Consider the following 15,597-nt stretch of genomic DNA (forward strand, 5'->3'; position numbering starts at 1 on the left):
ATTTTGAGGGCACGGTTTTGCACCATCCTCCCTCCATTAGGGTCTGTGCTTCTACTTAATGCCTCAGGTGCTCAGCAGGAAAATGCATGGTCTTCTCTGCTGCTCCTACACTCAGATCCCAGGTGACCTGGGTGTTACCCACATAATTGCAAAAGTATATGGAGTTATCTACACAGAGCGCTGCAAAACTGGGGGTCTTGCAGGAGGACCCGAGTTCTCTGCTTGTGTGTACCTCTTCCCAGCCTGAGCAACTGAACCAAAAGTAATGTTATGGCAAAAAAAAAAGACTTGCAATGACGGTTTCAAATGTGCAAATTACAGTCGGCTTATTTGCGCTCTCACATCTGATTATCACATAGATCAGATTTTAACGCACTAGAAAGGTCACCTCATGTGCCTGGCCAGGCAAAGCCATGGTCTGTCTTATCCCACACACTGATATTTCTGAAGTTCCTCCTGGTGCACTGTGTATTTCTCCTTCAATACCACAACACCTATTATAGCTGAGCAAATCGTTCCCAAATTCATAAAAATTCAGGTGCTCTGGTCTCTGAGCTAACTCTGCCTGCAAGGAGCGTATTTAAGGCCACAAAAATTGCATTACTCTCAAGAAAGGAGAATGTCATATGCAGAATAAAGTTTGAAACTGCACTGCTGCTCTGACATGGACCCAGTCCCAACTTTTTTCACGGCCATGCCCCGAAGGCAGTGTCTGTGGTGCCATCCACTTCTGCAGGCAGCATTTTACTCCACTCAAATGTTTGCTACATAAAATATAACCGCGGGGGTGGGGTGGGGTGGGGGGGAAGTGTCCCATTTGGAACAAAAGCTCTTATAAATGCAGCTCCTCTTCCCCGTTTGCGTGCCCACGGTGCATGCGGAGGGAATTTCAATGTTTGTCGCAGTCGCTACCCAAACGTGCCCTGTAGCTTGAGTCCCTGGGCACACCACCCAGCGGGAAGGTTTCTCGGCAGCTGCAGGGAGCCCAGCTCTTCTCCAGCTCTTCTACTGCAACCACCCCGGGACTTCAGCCAGGGAAAGCCCAGGCCCAGGAAGGCTGGGGGCAGCAGCCCTCGCCGGGTGCTCCGGCCGCAGGACCGTGCCTGCCGCCCGGGGGATGCTGCAGGCCGCTGGAGCTTCGGCTCTGGCAGCCAGAAACCTCCATTTACTTCACTCAAGCAGACCCCTACCACCAAAAAAAATAGCTGACCCGAGGAGGCAAGCGCAACTAGCTCGCAGGCATTTCCAAACGTGCTGTTAGCCCCCAAAATAGAGGAGCTTGCGCTGATGAAGCTCAGCATAACTAGGAGACACGACTCACAGGTTAGTCTAATCCCTAGGTTCCGAAATTCTGAAAATCAAAGGGGAATCGTGCAGCAGATCCGTCGCCCTGCTGCACAGCGGCAGCCGAGTGCCGTGCTGCTACCGCTGCCATCGCTTCGGTGCAGCTGGTGAACTCCACTCAGTTGCCCCGGGGAAGACTTTGGTTCAACAGGTTCCCCCCGCCGAGGGATTTTCTAGACCTCCGGCCCTGGCAGATGAGCGTCTGTGGCTCACACTACCCACACCTGGAAAAAACTCTTGGAAAAACGCCCAAACGAGCCAAAAGCTGAAAGCAACGGAAAAACAGATATCGTCTTATAGCAGGTAGTGTCTAAACCCGATGTGCCTGAAACGAGCACCTTGCTGGAGAGCAGCGGCAGTAGCTGCGCAGCCCTGTGCAGTGGGATCGCAGGGGCTGGCTCTCCTGTTCCCGGCTGGAGAACCGTCCAGTAAATAGCCGCACGACCGCTATACAAGGAGAAGAAAACTCTGCCTACCTGGAGAACGAGGTCATCAAAATTTCCTCCAACAAGCCTCCGAAATGTCAGGAAAAAGACTATCAGGAGGGCTCCTGCATCCCCGGCTGGAAGGGCGAGCTCCGGGCGCTGGGTGCTCGGGGTGTGCGGGGCGGAGCGGCCGGCAGCAGCAGAGGCGTCTCCCGCCCAGTCCCTCTATTCTCTGGCGGGCTGGAACTGCCCTCCGTGTTCCTCCTCCTTCAAAATCAGGCAGAGCCTCATTTGTAGTAGCTCCAGACATCCACGGAGAGTCACTGTGGGTCTACCGACACCTCGGGCCGGTCTCCTCCCACCCGCTCCCCTCCCAGGGCAGATGCTGGGCTGGGGCGAGGTTGTCATCTTTGGAGCTGAAGGCATTTTTGTTTTAAACAAGCTGGAAGAAGTCTCATTTTTCCATGGAGAGGCCCCTTTTCGTGGCTGGCATTGCTGCCCCACATATTTATACCATCAAATAGTGTTCCTCTTTCTTTCCCCCCCGTGTCCTCCTCCTCTTCCCATCCTAGTAACGTGTCCTGAGTGGAACAAATAAAACAAGAACATTTCAAAAAAGAGCAACTTGCATCTTAGCCTTTGCAAATATCCAAGTCTCACTCAGAGTCATCCAAGTCTGAGTATTACCTCTTTCTATTGGTTCATTTCTGGGTTTTGGTTTTTTGTTGTTGTTGGGTTGGGGTTTTGGGGGGTTGTTTTTTTATATTATTTTTAGTTTCACAGGCAATTTTTAGTTCTGCTAAATGAAAAATAGGGGCAAATGTCCTAACGAAATATGGAGAACAACAATGACTTTTGGGAACAGGGCCTTTTATCCCTTGAGCTATGACTTTCTGTCTCCAAACTTTTGTGTAAATGGACAGTGTGAAGGGACCAGAATCAGGCCACAGCTGCCAGACAATGTAATCGCAATGGGGAAACCCAGTTTAACTCTCATTTCACTCTACTGACTCCCAAGTAGTGACAAAAGCAAAGGATTTGTCTCAAGAGATCTCAGAGTAAGCTGCTAACCCACCAGTCCTGATCTACAGGAACATGTTGCTCAGGCTGTTTGTGTTTGTGAAAAACATCTGAACCACCAGGTGAAAATAATAAACCCAATTCCGTGTAGCTGCTAGGGTTTAAAAAGGTACATTTGTGGAGTATCTTCTGTGTCAGCACCTTCACCAGGAGTACTCTGGTGGACTTGGCAGTGCTAGGTTTATGGTTGGACTCGATGATCTTAAAGGTCTTTTCCAACCTAAATGATTCTATGATACTCAGCAGCACCTACAGGAACCACAGCCATAAGCTAGAATTTTACGTGCCCGTTTCCCTGTTCATCTCAAAGCTCCAAGACAGAAGCAGGATTCATTCTGGAGCAAGGGGACACTGAAGAATAAGCATAACTGAGAAACAAGAAATTTCTCAATGATTCCTTGGAAGAGCAAAGAAGGATTTTGTGGGGCTATCCCTTTCCAGGGGCACTCCTGTAGCTCTAAATGGGATGGTCGCTTTTCCTCCGGAGCATCTTTAGTGAAGAGAAGGGGTCCAGCTTCTGATGACAGTGATGTACCGGACAGTACATTGGATGTCTAAGCAAAGCATTCACCTTCCAGTAATTCAGCGAACACACCACATACCAGGCCATTTCTTTTGCCTACTTTGCTGCTGTGTCCGAGCTCTCTTGCATCCATGAGTACCTATCAATGCTGCTTCTAATGTCTAATATTCATTATGCCTATTTCTAGGTGAATCTGCCCCTGCAGAAGCTGTTTCTCCAGCAAGATGCCTTATCACAAGCAACTGGACAGCACATCTGTCTCCTACATTGCTGGTGAGTGCCCAAAGTGTAGAAAGGAGGAGAGCACAGGTCCACACCTCCATATCTCCCTCTTCCTCCTTGCAGATTTGTGAACGTTGTCTTTTGTCTGCAGGTTCTTGACCAAAGGACCTATGGACTTTTAACTTTCTGTGTGTGCTTCTCGAACTTTCTCATGTCAAATCAAAACCTTTTCCTGCAGCTTGACATGACATAATGCCTTGTCCCCATGAGGATTCTTGTCTACTTTACAAAACAGCCCCCTATTGCATCCTTTAAAACCCTATTCATAACATTTGTAGGAATATTATCTTCACACCTCTGTCATAGATGGCCACATCTGGCAAGTTCATTTCTTACGTTGGGGTGGTCTGATATACAGGGACACTGAAGTGGTCATATGTCTCGTTTACATAGAAATTCAGACAAAATAACCTCAAAACGAGATGCTGCTTTTTTCTGGATTTGTTGGGCTTTTTTACCATCTTCTTTTATAACTGGCGGCATTAAAGGCCTGAGCTAGTTCTCTGTAACTGAATTTTTGTTCTTGTGAATGAGAGATCGTAGGAAGCTTTAGAGGCAAATGGACATGGGGCAGGAACTTTTTGAGACAGTACCAGAAATTTTATCTAGCATCTTCTTTCTTCTTTGTAAGGGGAATCAAGATGGGCAAAGACATTTCTTTCTGTGTGCAGTGATCCTCTTTTATACATAGTGCTTGCTATACATATATGGAGGTCTGTCCAGGTGAGGAATCACTTCCCTTCACCCATGGGAGCCTCATGCACTATCTCTGTCCTCTCTTTGGCTCCTCTTCCTAATCCTCCAATCGATTGCCTTTCTTTTTTTCTCCTTTCAGTGGAACCGCAAATCTCATGGAAAGATTTTTGCAGATAATGTACATGGACATGGATTAGTTGCTCATCCCCTATGTATCTATTATTATTGGATACTATTATTGCTGCTCACAGAACTATTATTGCTGCTTACAGAACACACTATATACTGAACAGGTATTCAGTATTCAATTACATTTAAAATGGAGAGAGAGGAAATGGAGGAAGATGAAGAATAGGAAGAAAAAAGGAAAAAACGGCTTGATTTTCTGCTCTCCTTTATGACTCTGTATGGAGTTTGAAGTAAGGGAGACAGTCAGGCACGGATGGTACTATTTCATTTACATTCCCTTGTAGACTTAAATGTTATTTATGGTATGTTTAGTTGTTACTTTGTAAACTGTGTAGCTGCTCCTTCTTTTTTACATCTGACTTGTAGCCCCCAATAAAATGCAATCTCCTGGTTTTAAATCACATACATACATCTGAAACAGCTTTATGGGACTGCTGTGGTTCTCTGGAAAACAGCTACTGTAGTTTCTTTGTGTCTGTCTGCAATTGCATCCGCCCTTCATGCAATTCTGAGATTATACATTGGTCTCCAAGGGTCCTGTTTTCTAAATATGTGATGAGAACCAAAAATGAGGCCAAGATTGTTAAGTGCTTAGTGAAAACAATGAATGCTGGTTTTCAAATATTTGTAAGTATGCGGTGGATAATCTCAGCATTTTCACTGACGACAAACAGAAAGATGGATTTTACGCCCTTTTGTAGTTGCCGTTTTCCGAAATTCTTACTTCCTAACTCAATTCGTACAATGCATTTGTATTCCTCCCCCCAACAGGCAAACACCTGCTCCTCTGAGGTTCAGGGTTGTAATTCTGCTGTTTGCCTTGTTGACTTCTCCCAGCACCTTAAGTGCCACAGCCTTGTAGTCCCTGCAGACAAGGCTGCCTCCAGCCTTCTCATTTTCAGCCAGTTCTTCTCTGTGTTTGAGTAGCGGGTCCAAAAGAGCATCTCCCCAGTCGGTTCATTCATCACCTCCATCACAAAATTGCCTTCAAACCGTTCTGGAAACCTCTTGTGGTGGTCGTGCCCAGCCACACTGCTCTCTTAGCAGATAGGGAGGTGATTAAATCCACTCATGAGTACCCAGGTCTGTGGCTGTAAGGATTCCTCCAAGTGCCTAAAGAAAACTTCATCCACCTCCTCTTCTTCATCAGGTAGTCTGCAGTGGACTCCTACTACAACATCACCTGTGCTGGTCCACCCTCTGATCCTCACTGCCCTTTGTGCAGACACTGGGTGCAGGCTTGGCTGGCTCTGAGGCATCCCTGGCAGGTCTTGCTCATCCTCACTGGTGCCCAGGAGAAGACTTCTATTAAAGAAACAGAAGAGGAATAAACATTTATTTTTCTAGATTAACCCAGGTCATGTACTTGAGCAACTGCCCCCACTGTGTTTGACATTCTTGAATTGTGGTAAAATGAGACACAAAGGGGAATCTTTCTGAAGGAAAAAGCAAATGTTCATTTGATACCATATTTTAGCAGCTTTTCCTGGGATTTAGGCCATTAAAGCCAGCATGCTCCAGGATGTTTAGAGAGTCATGAACACACAAGTGCAATCTGAGGCTTTGCATACTTTTTCCTGTTTTAATATTCTGGTGTTAACTTTTAAGTCCCCTATGCTATTGCAGTTCTTATTTACTTAGCATCCCATTTTTATATACAGCATTTGTGTGCTTGTAAATTGTTGTTTGCTGACAAATAAGGAAGTACTGTTTGGAGTTTCTAGAATTTTATTTTAAACAGCCCCAAGGATTTCCCAACCTACAGCATTATTGAAGCCTTGCCATATCTGTGACCTTGTGTTTTTTCACTAGAGCTCAAGATCCTTAGAGGATGATGACGACCCAGAGACTCTACGTTGTTTAGATACAGTGGTGGGAAAAAAAGTGGCCAGAAATGGAGGTGTCAGCCCCCCGACTTCCAGCTGGTCCCACGCTGCACAGACTCCAGAGAAGGTTACAGGAGCCACCCTTAATGCCACCAGCGGGGCATCAGTGTGATGCAGCTTGCTTTTGTTGGTGGGCCGAGGGCCCGTTTCGGTTCTGCTCTGCACACTAGAGGTTTCATCGTGAGAGACTGCCCAAGGGAATGGCGTGCTCCTGGCTCTCTGTCCCAGCTGCAGGTTACTCTTCGCCGAGGCTTTGCTCCCACGGCGAGCCGTGAGCCTGCCTCCCCACCATTTCTAATAATCCTCCCGAAGCATTCGTTTAGACTTCATTAGTGCAGAGACCCTTGCTCCAAGTTTTATTCCCCTCTGCTCAAGATCTGCCTTCCCAAGATCAGTTTGAGTACACTGGCGTGAAGAAATGGCAGGGATGCCCTGGGGCTCCTCTGCCAATCTGCTCTTGCTGCACAATTTCTTTGGGCTTTTGAAGTTTGCCCTTTTGAAATTGAGGCCATACTTACGAACTTGTTAGTATTTTTACCTTCAGTTGCTCAGTCCAGACTTCGTGTCTAGAGTCAGCTTTTCTGCAGTGCGCTGACGCCTCGCCACTTCTGGAGCTGCTCCCTCCTGACAGGAAGAAAGCCCGGGGCTTCGAGCTGGCCGTTTCTGGGTCTCCTCACCACTATGCAGTGGGTGGAAGAGCCAGCTCAGGCATTTCAATACCAGGGGAAGTGAGGGTGCCCGGGGTGCTCCCAGAGGTGCCAGGTAGCAGCAACACAAGATCATACGTGAACCCAGCAAGCAAAAAATAGGTGGACAGAGGGCAGAGAAAGTGGGGAAAGGATGGTCTGAAACCCTTTCTCCCAGAATACTTCCCCTTTTACCGGTTTCACAATCCTTGCTTTCTGATGCTTTCATCTCTTGCAGCACATCTTTTCCACACAGCCAGTCAAGACGGTTGAGTCCCAGAACTCGTTGACTCATTGGGAAGAGCCTTTGCATAGTGAAGCAATTGCATTCCAGCTCCCTGGCAAGGCAGGACCTCAGAGAGGCGGCTGATGCCTCCATGGTCTGCAGTACATGCTGGATAATCCTGAGCTATCTTTGTGGAGATGTCAAACGATCTTTAGTTTCGTAGCCCAGGGTAGCGAAAGAGTTAAAATACACAGTTTGTGTCTTTTGGGCTTCGTGGTGAAATACAGCGAGAGCAGAATGACCCAGCTGCATTTGTTTTATTTTCTTGTCACCAGAGAAACGAGAAGGAAAAACTTGCAGTGGTGTTTCCATGAATTTAAGAGAAAAAACCCACATAGTTTATAGAGGAAACCTCATTCCCCTCCCCAGCCTTTTACCAGTGATGGTTCAAAAAAATGTACATTTTTGAACTTAGTCACATCCCGCCCCACCCACAGTCCTTAACTCCATGTACAGACCTAAGAAAGAGATTTCAGTTTCCTTCTGCCGATGAACTTCTATCTAAACATTTGCTTTTTTCACTGCTGGAGCCTGGAGGTACTGCCTCCCCATGAAATGACTACTCTGGCTAAGGTTACAAATAAAATATAGACTTTCTCTGTTAGATTTCAGCTAACTGTATGAATAATACTCCCTCAAGACATACTCATTATATTGAACCATAAATCTACTGGGGGACACTTTTGCAATGACTAATGGGTATAAATAGAAAGGAAAGGAATTAATTAGTGCCTTTATCCTGGGAAAAGAGGGGGCTGAAAGGGATCAGATAGGGAAAAAAAAGCCTTTCCTCTGAACGTGGGGGTACAGCAGAGTGGGCTGCTGGGCTGGGAGGTGGCTGGCCCTGGTTCGAGTGACTTCCCTCAGGAGGCTGGTGGCCTGGCAAGAACACATTAGGGCTCAGCAATTGAGCTGATTTATTTGAAATGCTAATCTTGTCTTTAATCCCAGCTTTGTCTCTCTGCAACCACACTGTTCTCCTGCCCTCGGGTCTTAGACAAGTGTTTCCAACATCAACCCTTGTATGGAGCTGAATCCTTGGGACAGATTATGTATAATTCCCATTTCCACAGGACCAGTAAAAAGGAATTAGAAAGGAAATAAAAAAAAAACCCTTGAAGCCAATGAAAGGCTTTTTACTGGCTTCAGGGACCAGTGATTCAGGTCCTAAATGAAAATCTGTGACTTCAAGGTTGCAACTTGTAACTAAAGATGCTCAACAAGAAAAAGTATTAAGTTTAGCTTCTTGAAAAACCTTAATCCTCACAACCCCCAGGAGGTGGGGGTGCTCTGAGAAACGAGCTTGGCTGTCCTCACTTGCGATGCTTTAGCACAGGGTGCAATAGTGCAGCAGTCAAATATGAGCCCAGGTCAATACTGAAGGCAGCAGGTAAGGTCTGCCAGCATAGCACCAGCAGCAGAACCTCCAACACCGCCTGAAAGAGGCTTGCCTTGCCTATCAGGAGCACAAAGCTGCTGAAAAGCCTTCTCTTGAGTCTCTCCCTAACTACACAGTGAGCTTTTAATTTTTGTCTTATAGAGGTTAAAGGAAAATATAATCCCTCCCTCCCCAAATAACAGGACCTTTTGGATGCAGGCAGCAAGGAGGCCAACAAGGGTCTAGAAGAGGATCTGATCGATACTCGCATGAATCAGTGGATCGACGGGCAAAAGACACTGCACAGGTAAACGACAGCAACGAGTAAGACTGAACAGTAATATCTTCTGGAGTTTCTGCAGTGGTAAGGAAATGTATCTAGCTACTCATTAACAACATTGCCCTCGAACTCTCTAGAAGATGAGTGCAGTCCTGGAGCAAGGGTTTCCATCGTGACCCTTTTTGCGACCTGAATATGGGGCCAAATTTGGTAAAGCTTAAGCTAACAATAATTTGCAAAAACATTGCAAAAATTTGCAATCATAATAACTTGCAAAAGAAAATTTTGCAGCTAATTAAAGTCTTGCTAACGGTGTATGCCACAGGCATACAGATGTGCCTCTGAACTGGCACGATAGAGACCTCCAAAATCTGTGCCCACCTCAGCCATTAAGTTATGAAGCAAAAGCCCAGCATGTCTTGAGCCCTCCTTGGACTGACTTTATGTGCTGAGCTCTCCCGGGACTTGCTTTCCTCTGCCGGGGGAGAGGCTGCAGGGAGCTGCCCTGCTCTCCCGACATCCCTGTCCCAGGGAGCGTGGTGGGCAGCCGCCCAGCAACTGTTCCTTGGGTTGCAGAGCTTTTCCACTGCTCGATGGCTGCTGCTTTTCACGTATTTGATGTGAATCCAGGGAACCCTGCGCAGCACTTCGGCCCAGCTCCCTGGGTCACGTACAGCAGAGCATTGCTTGTCTGCTTTTGGCACAATGCTTGACACCTCCCCTTCCCTTACGCACATGCTCGAATTTTTGCTCCAACGCAAAACTTTAGAGGCCCTTGTTTCATTTGTAGCTATTTCTTGAGACTGACGCTCAAGAAATGTATAATTCTGTAATGAAGTGTCCTCCTGGCCAAATACAACATCGCATTAAAATTCCCCTCTACTGTCAGGCGAACCTGCTACTACTGACAAGGAAAATGGTATTTGCACCGAGTGTCATAAAAATTTGAACAGGATTTTTATGCATGTAAGAAATGTAATATAATTAGATACGTAATCAGTGTTAAGAAAAAGACTCTTATCTGAATCGGTTTCCAAGGTCCTCCTACAACGTAAAACCAAAAAGAAACCCAAACAAAAAAATAGGCTGCATTATTAACTTGTATTCCTCTGAGGCAAGACAAGCAAATACTTTGCAGAGCAAGTTAGCAATACAGAGGTACAGAAGGAGAGCAATATTCCATCCGTCCTTGGATTCTTTTTTGATCGTACCTTAAATCAGCTCAAGACATCAGGGTCACAGGGAAGTTAAAATATGTTTGCCAGGGATGTGACACACATTTTACCATGGTAACTGGACGTCTGCGCTCTTCATTTGAGCATTAACGTGAGCCCAACCTCCAACATCAAATGAAATAATTTTGATCACGTGCGCACAATAAATAACATTTTATGTTTATACTACTTTTCCTTAAGACTGCCAGTGGAACTCGAATGCTTATCTTCAGTCCAAAGAGGCTTGAGATTTTCCAGCTTCAGTGCGTGATAAACAAAATTAACAGTGGGGAGGTGAAAGCACAGGCATGCACTCACTGTCTTTTACATACAGTTCTTCACCCTCCCTTCTGTCCCACATCCATCCAGACTCTGACAGCCTCCATCTACAAAGATAAAAACATAAAGAGACAAGCAGAAATGAGAAAGATATCATGCATTTTTTTGTTTCTTTTATAATTATCTTCTTGAGCACAGAAACCAGATTTTCATTTTACATTTAGATTTCCCCTGCATGACTCTGGGAGTCTAAAGTCCTGAAATGGTTGACATTACCTACCTGAGTGCCTCTTCAGACAGTAGCATAACTAGTATAACCACATTAAAAATGTGCCCTGCCATGAATTCACAAAGTAAATTGTTTGTGCCTATCCTAAAATCATGGTAGGGATTGTGGCAGGCTCACTAGTCTGCTCGCAGGAGAAGCTTCAAGGCTTAACAACAGCTGAACCGTGTATGAGATCAGGCAAACATGAGCATCCTTAAAAGCAGCCCGCTCATGTTTGCACACCTCACTGCCTCTCAAAGGCAGAACTGACGTCCTGTCTGCTTAGCACATCTCTGTCAGACATGAAAAAATAAAAGATGTGTCTGTGATCAAGATACAGTCTAGCATAGCCCACCCGCAGGGAGGCAGAAGGACAAGCACAGTGAGAAAGGGTGCATGGCGCTGGAAAAGGGAAATGGGGAAGGAAGGACTTGCAGGAGCTGCTGGAAACCCTGCAGGGAAATCAGCCTCCCACATCCCTTCTGGGGAATCCAGATAATTGAAGGCTGTAGGAGTGCTTGATAGAAAACCCCAGACCAGGGACGACTAAGTTCTCCAGGCCTCTCATCAAGAACACATGGATCCCATCGACAGACCGCAGCTTGGCCGGCGGTGGACAGACGTCTCCTTGGGGGAGGACTGGGGGCTGGCAGCATCTGGCAACAGGAGACAGCAGGCAGCAGTTGGTTTTGGCAAAGCCTCTGTCGTGTTTCGTCTCTGCGAGCAAAGAGCAAGCTTGCCTCTGGTCTGGGGTTTTGCTGTTGAAACCTTTGGGAAGAGGTGTGGGAGCCCGGGAAGTGCCAGGTCTGTCTTGGCCCCTCTGCAGCCTTGGTTGTAGACGCTGCAGTCGCCAGAGAAAACCCGTGTGGAGTCCCTGCCCGCCAGCGGCAAGAGCAGGGACTGGTGCTGGCTGGTATGGAGCACACCGGAGAGGACCTGAACAAGAAATGCCAGCGAAGATTACAGCCTGGGTTTGCTACCTCTGAGCTGCTGAGATCCATGAGCAGCACCAGCCCCAGTGTCAATAGCATCGTGCTGACTTAAGAGTCCTGCTTTCAGGGAAGGCATGTTTCCAGAACCAGGAGCTGCTTTTATGGAGCCCAAAGTCCACATTTCAGGGGAACTCAGGGAATTTCATTTAAGAGCCACCGTTTGAAGATACATTAATTACAAACACTTTTAACATCATCACAGCCTTAACATACACGTGCTATAAACTCTACCTTTCCTCTCAGGCAAATCAGATGGACATGATAACAGTGTGTGCACGCACTCAGTAAAACAACCTCCCTCACCCTACAAAACACCAAAATTAAGAGGGTTACAAGTTTAAACACATATACGTGACAATCTCCACCCCTTGTCCCTATGGAGCAGGATACAGAGTTTACGCTGTAATTCACGCCATCCCTTGCCTGTGCAGAACAGACAACCCAGAACATGCCAGCTGCTTGAATATTCACCTGCTGCAGACTCCACACGGTGTCCCTCCACGGGACAGCAGGATTGATCCACGGCTCCACATATCCCTGTACTAGTCCTTCCCAAAGACTTTCTCCCCTGCACAGGACACTGCAGGCCCCAGCACCCTGCTCTCATGAGCCATCAGCTGCATCCCACCAGCTTCGGTGTCCCAGCAGTACCGTAGCCGCTGCAGGAGCATCTTCCCATTTCCCTGTCCCAGGCGTCGGGGTCCCCCTCCGGGGGGGCACTCCCCCCTCTCTGCCTGCTCCCACAGCGGCTCTGGGGGCAGCTTCAGTGCTGACTCCCAACCAGGAGCCCCCACTAATGCCCCTGTTAGCAGCTCATTGCACCTCCTAAGGATGTCGGTTGGATGCTCCAGCCCTGCCAAGCAGCCCCGGCCGGCTCGGGTGAGCCCTGGGCACCCCCACAGCTGAGCAGCACATGTTTTCCTGGGGTCTGGCACTCAGCACAGTCCCCCTGCAGCTCCTGGGCTGGTGCCTCTGGATCCTGCACGTGGTCATGGTCCCAGCTCCGGGACACCGGGGCAGGGGCTTGGAGCAGGGCCTGTCCTAGATCTGCTCAATTGCCTTCCCACTTGGGAAGAGTGTTATGGGGTCTCCCCTAACCCCACACTTCTCTCCTATTCTTCTCCCTGCCCCAACGAAGAACGGACTGGATAGGACTGAAGCTCCTGATAATGGGATAACGCACATACTCTCTGCATCCCGAGACATGGGATGAGGCACGCTACGCCATGACATGATGGTTTTAAATGAATCCCATCTTCTTTTCTTGAAGCCTTGTCATAACACAAGCCAGAAAGCCAAGAGCTGTAGACAGGACTTCATCAGCAGTGCCAGGCAATAACAACACATTTGTTCTTCCCAGCGTGGCTCCCTGTTCATAGGAGCTGAATGCTTTGATTGTAGAGGAATCGACTCTGGCAAAGATTGGGCTTTTTTAGCTGGAAAAGTCAATGCCCTGTTTTCAAAAGGGTTCTCCAGAAATCACATATTTCTACAGAACACCCAGAACTGAGCCAAACATTTGAAAGGAAACAATTCAGACATGGAGAGGTTATCCGTAACCTGATGAAGAGGCAGCTGCCAGGTCAATGCTCCAGTCTTTGCACCCTTTCTGCCTTGCTGGGGGACAGGAGGGGAGCCCCGCTCCACCTGCAGCCACCTCTGGCCAGTCAGTCCAGGTTTCACTGAGATATGCACTTGATTTCCACAAAAGTATGTGGAGTGAGAGCAAAAACCATGGGGTTTTCAGTGCCTTGCTGAAATCTGGCCTTAAAAGCAAAATCAGTTATTTTTCCAATCCAGTGCGCTGCGTGAGGAAATTTTTTTTTCTCAATTTTTCTTAGCCCACTGCTCCATGTTATCCATGTGAGCAGGAGATGGGGAACTGGCAAGCCAGACAAGGTGTGAGAGCAAGATGGGATCCATGCTGCATCCTGGTGCCGTTCCCCCAGAGGCTCCAGCCCCAGCCACTTCAATAAGCATGCAGCAGGCACATCCCTTTTCCAGCTCAGATCACAGCTCTGCTTTATCTGCCCTAAAGCTCTTTGTAAGCTGGGAATGCTTTTTTCCATAGGCTTGCTGGAGCGCACTGCATGGTAAACCTGCACATCTGCAACACATGGAGGAAACCTGGATCCCACATGCTGTGTCTCTCTGTAACCGGATCCTCTCTTCCTGGAGGCCAGCAAAGAGCATTCAGGAGCCATGGCTCCTCTTCCTGGAGCCATAGCTTCCCAGCCTGTGGCACGGGCACAGCCTCGAGGGTCTTCAGCACAGCCTCCTTACATGGCCGCCCCTTCTCCGGTACCCCGGGCAGGACCAGGCACAGCACCCAGCTGCTAGCAGGGACAATGGCTGCAACTTTCTCCTTCACAGCGTATCTGAGCCCTGGGCAAGGAAAATATTGACAGCCACAATGACATCTGTGCTTCTGCCACCAGACAGGCACAGCACCCGCTTCTGGCCAAAGTGATCCCTAATGAATCCCTTGAGCATCCTGGGTGGTGCGGTCCTGTAAGAGATACTTGAAATGCAAGGTATGAATACACACAGCTGGTTTCTTCTGATGTAAACCCATGGCCTCCCCTTTTGGAGACTTTCCATCTGTTTGGCGATTGGAGGCAAAGGGAAATAAAAATCCCAGCCATAAATGGAAACATTTGCAAAGGAACGGGGTAAGACCAGCTGCCAAGTTACAGTTACTGCGGTATGACTAAGCAGCAAAATCAGCACAAGATACTGTACTTTCTGTAAGCTGCTGCTCTTTCACACAGACAAAAACCATGCAGCTCCCCCCGCTGCTCCTCTACCGTCCCCAGCTACAGCTTGGTGACCAGAAACACGAGGACACCGGGAGCTAGTAAGCCTGGTTCCAGGTGCTCTGCAGCAGAGGTAGTGCCAAATCCAGCAGGACTACCTTGAAATAAGAAGTCAGGAGCCATTTCAGAATTTATAAACCTTACTCCCCACTTTCTGAGTCCCTTCTGAGCCTAGGTGATACAGTAAAGAGGGGAGAAGATCACTTTAGTTTTCCTCTGCCTCATGTAATGCCTTGGGACTGCAGAATGCTTTCCTCTGAAACCCTGATTAGCCCAGGAACCTTCAGGGGGGCAGAGCAGATGACTTTCTGTTGCCTCTGGTGAAACAGGGACCTGCAGAATCACAGGTTAATGGTTGAGGTTGGCAGGCACCTCTGCAGATCATCCAATCCAACCTCCCAGCTCAAGCAGGATCAGTCAGAGCAGGCTGCCCAGGACATTGTTCAGTTGGGTTTTGAGTATCTCGTATCTCCACGTATTTTGAGTATCTCCACGCATGGGGACCACACAACATCTCTGGGCAATGGGTTCCAGTGGCTGACCACCCTCAAGGTAAAAAAAGTGTTTCCTTGTGTTCATGTGGCATTTCATATGTTTCGGTTTGTGCCTGTTACCTCTTGTCCTGTCGCTGGGCACCACTTCCTCATTACTTCCCGTCAGGTATTTATACACATGGGTAAGATCTCCTCAGACTTCTCTAGTCTGAACAGTCCCAACTCTCACAGCTTCTCCCTGTATGAGAGATGCTCCAATCCCTTCATCATCTTGATGGCCCTTTGTTGGACCTTCTCCAGTATGTCCATCTCCCTTTTGTCCCGAGGAGCCCAACACTGGACACAGCACTCCAGTGCTGAGCAGCGGGGAAGGCTCACCTCCCCTGACTTGCCCTCCCAGCAGCATTCCTCCTAACGCAGCCCAAGATGTTGTTGGCCTTCTTGGCTGCAAGGGCGTATTGCTGGCTCACGTTCAGTTA

General features: G+C 47.9%; 1 protein-coding gene and 1 long non-coding RNA gene across 3 annotated transcripts in view; both read right to left on the minus strand.

Moving 5' to 3' along the window:
- COL6A2 (collagen type VI alpha 2 chain) overlaps positions 1 to 1,983 on the minus strand; it is a 29,732-nt gene extending 27,749 nt beyond the window's left edge. Inside the window, exon 1 of one of the 2 annotated variants that reach the window (XM_075512539.1) lies at positions 1,821 to 1,977. The gene's annotated coding sequence lies outside the window, so the exon portion shown is untranslated. Of the gene's footprint in view, positions 1 to 1,820 lie in introns of both variants that reach the window. The other variant, XM_075512540.1, reaches the window with a different exon arrangement.
- An 8,607-nt stretch (positions 1,984 to 10,590) lies between these two features.
- Positions 10,591 to 14,297, minus strand: LOC142414823 (uncharacterized). Its single transcript, XR_012777222.1, has 3 exons — positions 12,996 to 14,297; positions 12,040 to 12,112; positions 10,591 to 10,655 (listed from the first exon to the last, which is right to left on the minus strand). It is a non-coding gene; the product is annotated as an uncharacterized LOC142414823 (long non-coding RNA).
- Positions 14,298 to 15,597: the final 1,300 nt, after the last annotated feature.

The sequence above is a fragment of the Mycteria americana genome, chromosome 9, assembly GCF_035582795.1.
Source record: "Mycteria americana isolate JAX WOST 10 ecotype Jacksonville Zoo and Gardens chromosome 9, USCA_MyAme_1.0, whole genome shotgun sequence".
Taxonomy (NCBI): Eukaryota; Metazoa; Chordata; class Aves; order Ciconiiformes; family Ciconiidae; genus Mycteria; species Mycteria americana.